We start from the raw sequence: 15,022 nt of genomic DNA on the forward strand, positions 1-15,022 counted from the left end.
AAAAAAAAAAAAAAAATTACAGGAGAAATGAGTGATGCAAGTACTTAGAGGTAACATAACTTAACCTAACATAAACTATCGTAAGTTAACCTGAACTAACCAAAACTAACATAATATTAGTAGAAATAAGCGAAATTCTCTCATTTCTTGGAAAATTATGCGGGACTCCTACACTAATATAATATAAACTAAACTAGCCAAACCTAACTTAAACTAACCAACCCTAACATAAACTACCCGAATGTGAACAGAAATTACAAAATTTTTAACATTTTTTTAGAGAAAAGAGCTGGACCCTTCTGCTAAACATAGGCCATTTTTAATTTTGGATATGGTAATTGGTTCAAATAGACAAGGCAGTAACATGAATTCGGAAATAATTTAATGGAAAACAGTAATGTATGTGAAGTGTCGCAAGAGTAGGATAATAGTTCGTATAAGGATTATGTACTGTATTGCCCAATCAATTTTTAAGAAATTTACCGGTGTAATTGGAGAATTTGAGGTGGGGTCAGTTTCGAGTTTAACGTCCTATTCAGCAGCAAGGCTATATGAGACATGGACCTACTGATTAACGTGGGATCCGAACCACATAAGCTCCCGCTTCGAGTCAAACCCGGGCCTTCCACGCCAAAGGCGAGTATACTAACCGCTTGGCTAAGCAGGAGCTCATCTGAGAATTTATTTTGGTTTGTGAGAAAGACTGAGTAAAAGTCAGGTCAGGGAATTAGTTAAGAAATTGGTTGTTGAGGTTAGTTTTGATTTAAGCAGCATTGTAGGTGAACACGGAAAGTTAAAATTGTTATGATTTAGTTACGGAAACTGTATTAGAAAAATGCACGCATATGTTAAAGTTGTCACATACCGTGTTTAAATTTTATGCAAAAATAACGAGCGTCACTTTAAATTATGCGAAAGATACGGTTTACTGATAACAAGTACAACGATACTAATATCTTACCTTTAAAGTTGCTATTAAAACCCATATCACTGTGAAACCCATATGCTTTTACTACCTTGTTCACACATACCAACCGTCGCTGACGTGCCTGCTCCGTTTGAACGCAGCCCGCGCTAAAGCACGGGTGCACCAGCATCGTTCTGACCCGAATCGCCTGGGTAGCATTAGTGCTTTTCAGTGGCCATCTAGCACAAGTTAATTTGAGGTATTTGCACTATAGGTTTTTCGTTATACGTCGCACGCCGTATTTATACGCAAAAGATAATGTTCCATTCGAAATTTTAAAAGTTTACATGGGTGCGGGAGACCCGGGTTCGATTCCCGCCGAGAGCTCATGCGGTTCGGATTCCACGCTAATTAGTAGGTCCACGTCTCATATAGCCTCGCTGCTCAAAGGGACGTTAAACGTAAAATCAAAATAACTCAAAAGTTCACATGCCTCTGTTTTGAATTTATTAAGTGAATAAAAAAATACAGGTAATCGATATCAGGGTTATGAACCTCACCCAGCTCGAATTTATGCTTATTTTTTGATTATACATTTTTCACCTACTTAAGATTTTTGCTTAAAGTTTTTCTTTTTCTTAAGAAAAGAAAGACAGCTAACGTTGATGAATTGGGGTATAAATTTTTGCAAAGTATATTTCTAAAATGTTCTACACTAGAACGAAAATCATTCACGTATATCACTTACACACAACATATTTCGAACTTGACGAACCAGGGTTATACTGTAGGGTGTTCTAAGGGATTAGTAGAAAACACGGAGAAATATAACGTTCCAATACAGTGTTCTAATGGAAGAAAACGAGGAAAAGAAAAATAGTACAATTGTGATGCGTAAAATAATTCGATAAATGTTTACCTAAACAAGTGCAATATAAATAGTGTATTTCACAGTTACTTTGTGGAGAGACATACATACAAAAAGACATATTTTATATATATATATATATATATATATATATATATATATATATATGTAGTGAAACCTCTACAAAGCGGACACCTCCCATAACGAACATGTTTTGTAATTCCCAAACACTGTAATAAGAAAAAACATATTGGCAAACCTCACTAAAGTGGACACTCTCTAGTACGGCACGGACAGTCTTTCTTGTCTTTTATAGGTATTATTTACCTCCGTATTACGCGCACTTTCTCTAGAAACAATTTGGAAAGTGGAGTAAAAATACACTTTTAGTAATTCATAGGAATGTCACAGAGGAAGAACATGTGGGTGTGACAACATTTTGCCTCCTCAACTGTCTGTTCAGCAACTCAGAGGAAGGTACCCTGTTTCACAACACCCTTATACCCTTTGCTTGCATTCCACTCCCACCCAACCTGCTTCAGAAACAAAAGTGATTGACAGTTGCCCACTGTTTGGTATGACACATTATTCTACTGTCCCGGTGGAATCTCCACCCAAACAAAAGAAAAGTTTGGTATTTTTGACCACGGGTACGCATATTGTCTTTTTAAAAAAGTGATTGCTGGACTGCAATTAACTCATAAATTAAAGCAATACACCGAAAACGTAGTAAGTAGCGATAACTGTAAAGTGCAGAAAACTATAACATCTTATTCCCACGTTGTGCCTCGAATTGAATGGCGCAAGATGGGTACAATGCAGGTACAGTAACATTTCGGAAATATTTATAAATACGTGATTCATGCAAAAATATTTTTTTTCTAATTCCATATTACTTTGTTTATTAATTTACAAACGAAAATATTGAAACCTCTCTAAGGCGGACACCTCTCTATAGCGGACATTTTTTGATTCCCCACGGCTGTCCGGTTTAGAGAGGTTTCACTGTATATATATATATATATATATATATATATATATGTATGTATAGAGTTAATGAGCTATAGCGACAAACTGTAAGAGGTGATTCCTCACATCAAAATAAGAGAAAATCTTCATATGGACCTATTTCGAAAAGTGTATAGTTTCTGAGCTAGGGCTGTTCAGAATCGCTAAAACGCTAAATTTCAATAGGTTCTATTTCGAATTTTAGAAATTGTGGATAGTGGTCCTTATCGCCATAAAGGAAGTAATGCATACACAATCCAAAAGTGCATATTTCATCAATTTTCAATGAGTATATAGGATATTCCCAACGGGGTGTAATAGAATTTTCAGATATACCCTGATTTCGAGAAAGGTATAAACTAGGCAGGAGGCTTGAAGATAATGGACATCCAATTTTTTTGGAGGGGAGTCGGAAGTGTTGAATACCGGCAGCTCCATGGTTTTTGTGTTCGGAATAACGTGTGATGGGATGTATTTCGTCATTGTCTAATTCACGTTTTCTCCACTTATAAGCGTGAAAGAAGACATCCCATCATGCGTTTTGCCGAATACGAGAGACCGTGCTGCTCCCGGTTCTTAACACTTCCAACTCCTCTTCGAAGCATTCGATGTCTACTATTGTCAAGCCTTACTTCCTGCCTACTTTCCACCCTCCTTGAAATCCTGGTATATCTGAAAACTATGAAAGCAAAGATGAAAATTACTCTCTATAGGGAGTGCTCTGTAAACCTATTGAAAATTAACAAAATATGCATTTTGGGGTTGTGTATGCATGGCTTCCTTTACGCTGATAAGGGATACCATCCACAGTCTCTAGAACTCGAAATAGGATCACTTGAAATTTGGCGTTTCCTGGATTTTGGACAGCCCTAGTTCTGAAATTATGCCCTTTTCCTAACAGGTCCATATGAACTTTTTTTCTTATTTTGATGTGAGGAATCACCTCTTTCAATTTGTCGGTATAGTTCATTAACACCATATATATATATATATATATATATATATATATATATATATATATATATATATATATATAAATGGGCTTCGAAATACAGATTTTACGGGAAAAAGAACCGAATAATACGCAGTGTTCGAAATTAAAAACAAGTTTGAAAAGAATAAATGGAACACTTTGGAACACTTTTCTTGGATGTTACTTTCCTAATCTAATTCTTATCTAATCCGAGATTCTAGGGACGAATAATCCAAAATTTATTCTCCTCTTCTAGTGACGAAAGGGAATGATAAATCTACGGTTAGAAACGGAAAAGCTCCCATCGGGAGTGCTGATTCAGAAAATGCTTCAAATAATTCGTTTTAATATATTTTTTAAAAATATGTTTCAAACTTTGGCCTTTCCATGGAAACAATTTTGCCTGGAATTGTGCAATGCATAACTAGATATGTTAAATAAATTATGATTTCAGCTTTGTGCGATCTTGAAGCTTGTGACCAATGTGTACGTCGCGTTTCGGATCAAATCTTTTAGTCTCGTACCTTGCCTTTTCTCCTTTTTTATTTCCCAGCTATCTCACGACGACTTTGGTCAATGCCCATGCCTACAGGTTCGCCATGCGGGTGCTGGGAGTACAGCAGGCGTAGATGCAGGCTACGTAAATGTATCTGTTAAGCTACGAATATAATAACGTTAAATATTAACTTTACAACAAATAATGAACTCAAACTTAGATAATAAATGTATAATGTTACTTAATAACCATAAACATTACATGCACTTGAATTTAAAATATAACTGTAGTTTACAACCCTTTACTAAATATCGACGTTAAGGTGTCGCGGCTTGTAAATAAAACAACTCACGTCATTCTTCGGCTAGCCCATAAAGTAGTTCCCTCGATGTCCTGGGTTCAATTGCAAATGCTGCTCCTGGAACTAATGTCCTGAGTTGGTTTCCAAAATACAATCCTTGTGTATGCAGCAACAGAAGAAATATCACTCTAATAATCCACTAGTTGTAACGTTTGTAATAATGAAACAAATTAACTGGGTCGAATCTCCAAACTGCTCGTATTTCCAAGTTAAACTGCCGATATAAGTCAACGAATAAAATCTCCCAATTAATTTCAGTTTAGGACGTATTATATGTTAAGAAAAATGATGCTTTTCCAGAAAGCGCGCGATGCGCGAACAAACGACGACACGTGACTATGTGCGTCGAGGGTGCAAAAAGCACTGAGGCTTTGTCCAGTGGGCTATTGTGTATGAGTTCTTCAAGGCTGGAGGCCCCCCGTTATGACGTATAATAGTAGATTCAAACGGGAGAGGATGCTTTGAATCAACAAATCAGAGATGAACGACGACAAGACGAAGGTGTTATTGCAACTTTCCCGTTTTTCCAGACTTGAGAAAGCGTTCACAAAGGGAGTCATTGTCTCTGCATCGTATGTCCATATTTAGTCATGAAATCGGACTGAGGCTCACCAACACAAATGAACAGACATACCAAGGCGATGAGAAAACAGTTTCTAAAACGTTTGGAAATATACGAGGGTTGGTTAGTAAAGTTCAAATTAAGTCTGTTTTTCCAATGTCCTTTTTAAATCAAAAAAAAAAAAAAAACGAGATTTAGGCCGGTGACAAGCTTGAAAAGAAATTTGTAGTTTGCACCCATGAAAACAATCCCTTCAATCTATTTAAATCTCAATCCAAATTTGAACTCTTTTCTGATCCGCTCTGCTGGCTATTACACGAGTATGTCAATTGAGATCACACCATATTTAATAGCTAAGCTTAAAATGTTGTGAAATAGTTTGTTCTGGAATTTAGAAGAATGTAGGAATGCCTAAAAGAATGCCAGAGAAGGGAAAAGATCTCAGTCGTTCCATATAAAACACGTTTTAAACTTGGACCAGTTAATGACGGCTGTTCTGCCTCTTACTTTGGATGGTATAATTGATTCTTCTTTTTTTAGGGGACTTGTCACAATTATCGCTATCACACTTTACTACAACCATAATTCGCAATAAAGCAAAAAGAGAAATTCTTTGGTTGGATTATTTAAAGTGCGAGTGACTTCAGCCGAAGCAGTACCTCTCAGCTGCACCTGTAAACCCCCACAAAAATAAACTATTCCGCCTCTTCCATTTAACATTACCCGTTTCTTTCAAACACTGATTGAATTATTCAGGTAGAAATAAAATTTTATTTTCAATTCAAGACTTTTAATAATTATTGAGACTTCTATATACAAAAATTCCAATCAAAACTTTTCGTTGAAAATTAACTAAATATATCTCTTGAATTTAATAAATTAAGGAAATTATCACAGATAAAAAAAAGGAAAATGGTCGTAACTCTGGATTGAAGCAAGCTTAATATCATCAAATCTTTAATTACAATAGCTTCTTGAAAAACACTACAGACTGCTCTAGAAGGAATAAAGTATAATTTTTTGTGAGTCCAATTTTAATTCTTCCGTAATCTATATTCTAATCACCCGAAAAATGAGATTGATGATTTGACTCTAATCGGTTTTAGTTTATTTTAATTTATATTTTACTTATTTAAACCAGACAGCAATTTATTACGTTTAATTTTATGAATACTATTAACGCAATTGGGTAATGAGTGAGATGAAATTCTACCAAAACTTACTCTACCACTACTCTACTCAACCGTAACCAGTGATATTAAATACTCTGTAATACTCACCAGATTCAAATATCTAATATAAAAACATTCTTACGCCTTTATCCAGAGACTCCACATCACCACCATGGATTGGAATTTGACTTTCTCTACTTAAAAACCAACTGCCATACAAAAATGAATGAGTCCCAATTTTCCCCAACAATATTAATTGCAAAATTTAACGATTTAATTACAAGCTCATTCTAGAGTCAGAAAGTTAATTGGATTTAAAAAAAAATATTTGAAACTTTAAGCAAGGAATTATAGCTACAATTCAGAGCTCTCCCTTTATAATTTACTTCAAACTTCCGGATTTTAATTACTGAATTTTACCGCAATAGAATATTATACACTTTAAATTCAGGTATTAATTCAAACCATTTTATAAAGATCAATTAATTCTTGAAATTGTAAGTTTTATAACCTGCTTTAAATTGAGTATTACTACAATAATTCAACACAATTTTATCAATTCTAAACAAAATTACTACTGTTTAAAGTTAAATTTATGATAGTCAAACAGGTTATCTACTGTAGTTAGTTAAGTGACAAAGCGACATAACTATCTGTTTTAACCGAATTTTACAAGCTTGTTTTAGTTTGGTCAAAGGGTCTGAACTCCCCTCCCGAGTACTCCAATTAGGCACAATTCTCCTACAAAAATTAAATTACCAGCTAATTTTAGTGACTTTAACTCACATATTAAATGGATATTCACTACTAAATTTTTATTCCTATCTTTTTTTTAAACCTTCTATTGTAGTAAGAACATTGAATCACAGCCTTTTTTTTTTTTTACTTTCAGTCACGAATTATTTAAGCTAGGAAACTAACCCATCTGATTTAAGCATATTAAAGACAATTAACCTCCGATTTAGTATCAAAATTAATATTATAGATTCCGTAATAGAAACTTTTTAACTCGTAAAGTCAAATCCCTTTAAACTCAATATCACACAATTCGCACTAGAGGCACAAATCCAGCCGAGAAGACAACTTCACTGCTATGTTTTTCCATGCGTAATGACTCAGCCGTCGCTCGCTCGCATGAACGAAGCCTGGTAGGGAGGGAAGACTCCACCCACCCACCAAGGCCAGATCAGCGCAACCGACAACTGTCATCACGCGTACACCTCATTGCCTCCAGAGCAGTTGTTTACAAAACACCTTTTCTTCGAAGAACAACTCAGCAAAAGAAGCTATTTTCACAATCTTAAAAAGTAAAAAAAAAGAATATTTTTTTTTTAAATTTTCATATAAACGACCATTTCAATGTAACTTGAATGTCCTTAGATTTTTTATTATTTTCCATTTCTGTTATTATTTAAGTCCATGATTTATTGCATTTCATTTTCTTTCTTTTTTTTTTTAACTTGGAACGTGCACACGTTACAAATCTCGAAGCCTCAGAAAATATAAAAATTCACATAAAAAATTTTTATATTCTATATTCCATTCTTTAAGTCCTTTTCCGGTGAGATTTCCACATCACAGATGTAATTCGCTGCAGCTTTTTTGTCCTGGAAATCTTCGCCAATCTTCACCATAACAAACATGGATCATGCCTCAATACCAACTTCTTACATTTTACCGATTTGGACAACTTTACTGTGATAAACCCTCTAGTGAAACCTGAAATATACAAAAGCTATCACATCTTATATAAAACAGCAATTCTTCCTGAAATGAAGAGTTCAATTTAGATTATCCATATACATAATTGAATTGCAAGAGTCCTTACATTAGAAACGATAATGTTACAATGACAATGAAAATGAAAATGATAATGTAAACTTAATCTAATATTTAACCTAACTTAACCTGTCCCTAAACTAATTCTAATACTACCTTACCACTAAATCTTGCCAATTCAACTATCCTTCAATGATATGGTTTTGAAGTGTCCAAATTCAGTTTCATATTACAATTCAAATTAATTTAAGCAACTTATACATTCCTACGCTCCCAATATTTTTTAATATCTGTTACATGTGCTCTTTTCACATTTTGCTCATTTCCTACTTCTTCTAATAACACAGAGTTATAAGTCAAAAATTTAACTATAGTGAAAGGACCAATCCACGTATAACATAAACTTTTAGTTATTTTATCCTTTAGTGATGATTTTTCATGATTTTTTACCAAAACTTTATCTCTTAATTGTAAATTTACTTCCCTTCTTTGATTTTCAAATAATTTTTTTCTTTTTTCCCAATAATTTTTCATGTTAAGCATAGCTCTTTTCCATAACTCTTCAGACTTTTCTCCTTGCAAATCAGCATTACAAATTTGCCATTTTATTTCCAACGGACTATTTAAAGATCTTCCTAAATACAATTCTGAAGGGACTGATCTCATTCCCTCGTGCTGAGATAGATTCAAATTAAATTGCAACTCTTTTATAGCCGAACTCCACTTATTTTGCTGTTCTGCAAAGTAGGATTTAAGCCCGTATTTCAACGTTTTGATATATCTTTCAGCTACGTTTGCTTCAGGGTGATATGGGCTTAATTTAATATGTTTAGCCCCAACACTGAACAAAAATTTCCTAAAGTAATCAGAGGAGAATACAGAAGCGTTATCACTCGACAAACTTTCAATAAATCCAAATTTAGTAAAAAGATCATATAATTTATCACAAATATTCTTAGAAGATAAACGTCTCAGCTTTTCAAGCATACAAAAACGAGTTGCATTATCTACAACTATTAGTACATATGAAAAACCATCACTCACCGGTAAGGGCCCTATGATATCCACCATCCAATTAGCATTAGGTCTCTCGACTACCTGCGATCCTAATCTACCCATTTTCCTCTGATTTGAGGGTTTGGCCTTTTGACACTCAGGGCAGCTTTTAACATACTCTTTCACGTAGTCAACTAGCCCTTCCCATGTAAACTTTTTCATTATTTTATGCAAAGTTCTATAAATTCCCGAATGTCCACCTGTTAGATATTCAAGGTGATAATACTCCACTATGTTCTTCCTTAGATCTTTAGGGACAACAATTTTTAATTCATTTACCCTGGCCTTAGTTCTTTTTAACAAAAATCCCTTTTTTATTTCAAAATTCGGAATTTCTCTACCTTCTTCAATTTGATCTATTATATTCTTAAGTTCAGGATCCTTTCTTTGCAATTCTGCCAATGGTTCACTAATAAAGGGCAATTTCCATAAATTCACCATAACAAGATGTTCCTTATTTTCCCTATCACTAAGATCGCATTTAATTTCATAATTCATAACATCATAGGTCCTAGAAAGGAAATCAGCTATTTTATTATCAGTAGTTCTAATATGATGGATTTTAAAGCTAAACTGAGATAACTGTTCTATTAATGAGCCATATTTAAGAAGCCTTCTAGAATTATTAATAACCCAAGTAAGCGCTCTGTTATCAGTGTATATGTCAAATTCCTTAAATAAATAATGTTTAAACCTAACAATGGTTTTAACTAAGCTCAAAAACTCTATTTCATAAATAGATCTGTGACGATCTGCTTCACTTAATTTTCGGGAATAAAACCCAACAGGTCTGATCTCTCCTGTCTCATCAACTTGTGACACTACCCCTCCAAGACCGACACTAGACCCATCTACATGGACTAAGAACCGCTTATTTAGGTCTGGTGTTTTTAATATCACATGCTCACTAAACATTTTCTTAATTTCTTCAAAGGCCTTATTTTGCTCATCACCCCATTCAAATTTTTTTTGTTGTAGATCTCAGTTCAGAAATCGGAGCTATTAATTCTTGAAAACCTGGTATGAAACGAGCATAAAAATTTAACATTCCGCAATATTTTTGAACAGCCTTCCTAGTTTTGGGAGGTGGAAGTTTTTTAATAGCTTCAACTCTTTTATGATCCATACAGACATTATCCTTATCAACTATAAACCCCAGATACTTAATTCTCTTTTTAAAAAAGAAAGACTTATCTGGAGAAATAGTAAGACCATTTTCCCTAAGTCTCTCCAACACCATTCTTATAGCTCTCTCATGCTCCTTACGAGTTTTATTTGCTATCAATATGTCATCAAAATAACAAAATACCCCATACTGTTCAAGATCTCCTAGCACCTCCTTCATGCATTTAGCTAAAATGCTTGAACCTATCTTAATACCAGCTGGTAATTTTTTATATTGATAAATACCTATAGGGGTCACTATAGTGGTTAATTCTCTACTTTTTTCGTCCACTTGCAACTGGAAATAAGCTTTCTTTAAATCAAAGGAGCTTATAAAAGGGCATCCAGATAAATTACCTATGCACTCTTCCATATGTGGAGTCGGAAAAACATAGTCAGCCAACAAACTATTTAATTTTACATAATTCGCTACAAGCCTATATGAACCATCCTTGTTCTTAACTATAAAACAAGAACTCCCATAACTAGAATGATCACATTCAACTAAAACATCTTGTTCAACTAAATCCTTAATAACATCTTCAAAAATTTTTCTCTTTTCTCTAGGAATTGGAAACGGCTTATCATTAAAGTATTTCTGTTCTCTAAGATACAAATGACATTTATAATTTTTTAAGCATCCAACCCGATTATTAATCACATCTTTATACTCCTCCTTTATCGATCTAACAAAAGACTCTGAGTCAGGATCCAACCAATAACCATCATTTTCCATAACTTCCAAATTTTCTTCCTTTTTCTTCATTTCCTTGTTTCCAATACCTTCGGATTGAATTTCTTCACCTTGGATGACTATATCACTTGAACTATCCATCCCTAACTGTCTTTTCAAATTCTGAAACCTTCGTCCAAACTCTTCTTCAAATGACTCAGTCCAATTATTATCGGTTTCATTACACGGATCTTCACGCTTGATCTCATCTTTTCTATTACGGTCCCCAGTCTTACCACAAACTTCCGAAATATCATTGGAATTTAAATTTGAATTAAGTCCGCCACACTGATCAATAGAATTATGAGTTTGTTCTGTTAAAATATATTCATTAATTCCCGATGAGTATTGCTCTTCCTCTTCCCAAAAAATATCGCACTGCAAACCAACCTCCCTAGTTTCAGCTAACAATTTACACTGTACTGCTGCATCAATCAGTTCAGGACTGCCATGAACATAAACTGCCTGTTTAGATGGTAAGTTTTTAAAGTCTGACGCAAGCGGCGATGTCCCAGATATTCCTTCACACCCAGTACCTTTATTTGATGACGAGGTATCGTGATTATCAATCAAATAAATCCACACCGGATTAACAACCTGTTCATTTCCTGATGACAACTCAACCTTAGATTTATTAATAATTTCTCGAACCACCTCATTACTCCGCAAGGGAACATACCTCTTCAATTCAAGAAATCTCAGCATATGGTTACCAATGTCCAAGACAGCCTTCGAACGTTGTAAAAATGGAGTGCCTAAAATAATGTCACATGGTAGACCACTAACCACCACCAGATCAATTTCGAATTTAAGACCTCCCATTCGTAACGGCATAGTAACTTCCATAGCTTGGGATACACTTTGACCCATCATAGAATTAAATTTGACTGGTTCAATGTCTTTCCGCTTAATTATAAAGTTTCCTAATTTATTAACCAAGTCTGAGGACACCAAACACAAACTAGCTCCACTGTCGACACAAACAGCAACTAAATTACGTCCAATATCACCCAATACAAAAGCTGCTGAGGCATTCGAATCACTTGAAGGAATTTTCAAAGTCCGACCACCGATTGAACCACTGACCGGATCTTTCGAAGATCGATAATTATTTCCACCATTACTAACACGCTTTTCATTACCATTATTATGTTTATCCAATGTATTATTCACATACTTGAAGTCTTTATTTCCCCTTTCAGAAAAATATTTTTTCCCAACTGTATCATGCCTTCCAAAATTCTTACCATCATTACCAAAACACGTATTATTCTTTCCCTCATGCTTAACAGCATTAATTTTATTACAATTGCTGGGATTATATTTAGATCTACCATTATATGTAGCCTTAGAATTTCTGGACATAGTGGGTTGAATATTAATAGCAGCAAAAGGTCTAGCATTTTTATTTTTAATAGCACTAAGCTCAGCAAATTCCTTTTTAGATGCCTTATACCGATCAAAATTATCAACTAATTGTCTCATTTCTTCAATTGATCTCGGCATCATGTATCCAAAACACTTGAACCTATACTCCGGGTTCATACCATGACATAAAATTTGAATAATTTCCGTTTCAGAATGTCCTACTTCTAAAACCTTAGCAGCATTAAACACTCTATCAATATAATCCAATATGCCTTCATTTGCTTGCATTATCTTATAAACTCTGGTATTCACCAAATGACTACGTAATATCATAGAAATAAACTTGAAAACCAGACGATGTCTTAATTCAATCCAAGGCAGTTGACTACCAATGCCATTCATAATTTCTGTATATAAGCGACCAGTAGTTTTAACTGAAACAGAATATAGCAGCATTCTCAACGGAAAATTATAATGAAAAATGAGATCATTAATCGTTAATAAAAGTTCGAAAACTTGAAAACCATTTGAGCCGTCAATGACGCTGAAACGAGCCAGTCTTTTATCAACAATTTTACTTATTTGATTAAAAATGTACTTATCTATATACATATTCATTGATTCAGAAGAGTTTCCAACCCTAACATTATTTTGATAATCATTTACTTGATTACAATTTAAACATCTTAACTGAGATGTTTTCTTAGTTTCACCTAAATTTCCATATTTACCTTTAATATCATATTTTTTCTTCAAATTATTTTCCATCCCAGAATCAATTTCGTTCTGATGACCCAAAAGATTAGAATATGTTAAAGGGCTACCTTCTCTATTTCGAACACCTTCTTTATTACATGCCAAACAAGGACAAGTTTCGGGGTCTTCCCCTTTTATTTTCAAAGTTTCAGTTTGATTTAAATTTCCGGACCAAAATTCTAAGTACGGATTAACTGACCCCATATTATTCATATTTGGCATTCGATTCAAAAATTCCCTAGGACTATTACGTTGTTCCAGCTTACTAGCTTCAGTTTTCTCAAGTTTTACCTTATCACACACAAAAGAATCTGGCATCCTATTTCCTGACTTAGCAGCACTTACCACTCTACTAGGCTCTTTCAAGTCTATTCTAGATCTTAATTCTGTATCGCTAATTTTGGAATCAGATAAAGCACCCAATATTTCTTGAACATCTCTAGGTTCAATTTTATTTGGTCTTTGCTTAAGTTTTTCTACAAAGTTAGGTTGAACTGAATATTTACGATCCTCAGACGTACCATGACGAATAGTATTTAATTTTCCTAAAATTGCATCATTATTATCCTCATGAATCCTTAACTCCGAAAATTTCATACTTCTGAATTCACTTACATCAGTTGGTCTATTACTAGTTACGCCAGAAGTCGCTCCACTCGTTTGACCTCGTACAGTACTCGGATATACCAATTCATACGAAGTTTCCGCCATATTTCGCAAAAACCCTTCGCTTTCATTAAATTCTAAAGGATTTAATGCGCTACTACTAGAACTTGATGATGATTCTACCCTATAAGCATTAATTCGTGCTATCACTTCATCGTCAGGTAATTGCCTTAAACGTGGATCATTAATATCTCTTATTTCAACCACCGAATATTCAGGAATATCTTCTAGACTCATATAAGCCGTACCTTCCGATAAATCTGAGTATGACATGTTGATCGCAAAAGGCAAATATAACAAACAAATATAGAAATTATACAAAATAAGGTTCATTGAAATATGACAAATTTAAGAAATCTACACCAAAACCACTACTATATTATCTACTCTCAAAAGTAAACAACCCACTACACATCCAAATTCTTATAATTCATATAAACAATGCATAAATACACATAAATTACAAATCATAAGTTTCCAAAAGGTTTGTGAAATTCTTTATTAAACACAATTTATTCATTCGATGTTGGATAGCATTAGCTGAATGATGTCACTCAACAACAACCTTTAAATAATCCAATTGTATCTTAATACGATTACGATATTATGAAATCTGAATTTGGGCGCTGTTTTTTTTTTTTTTTTTTTTTTTTTTTTTTTTTTTTTTTTAAAGAATGCACGCACTCACTCAGGATCGTACGCTAATACTCCAAAACCATTCATTAAAGTTTTCCGCAAATTAAATCTAATTTCTTCACTTTCAGGATTTAAGTCAATTTCACACTGACTACTCAATTTATTACAGCTGTTCTGTGTAACTGAATAGCATTACTATTAACCTATTAGAATACTCAAATAATCAAAGTTGCATTTAAATAGCTTTAATAACACCTCAAACTCAAGTTCGAATGACATTGACCTAAACATGTATTAAATGCAACCTATAAACGATGTCAATCCTCATTTATACTAGTCAAATCCAAACATTATTTTAATTTTTCTCTCTAAGGACATCCAACATTACGAAACTAACAAAACTTAATTATTTTAATTACGTTACTTGAGAAATTTCAATTTACTAAATTCTTGAAAACAAATCTACTAATTTCAACCAGCATTTAATTCTCTAAACTCCCCGTCTAATTAATAATTC

The 15,022-nt window shown here is 33.8% G+C and overlaps 1 protein-coding gene across 4 annotated transcripts in view; it reads left to right on the plus strand.

The window, feature by feature from the left end:
- The window catches only part of LOC145684395 (uncharacterized), a 42,851-nt gene that overhangs the window by 817 nt on the left and 27,012 nt on the right, over positions 1–15,022 (plus strand). The window lies entirely within an intron of this gene.

This window comes from Thermobia domestica, chromosome 4 (genome assembly GCF_964235325.1).
Source record: "Thermobia domestica chromosome 4, izTheDome1.hap1.1, whole genome shotgun sequence".
NCBI lineage: Eukaryota > Metazoa > Arthropoda > Insecta > Zygentoma > Lepismatidae > Thermobia > Thermobia domestica.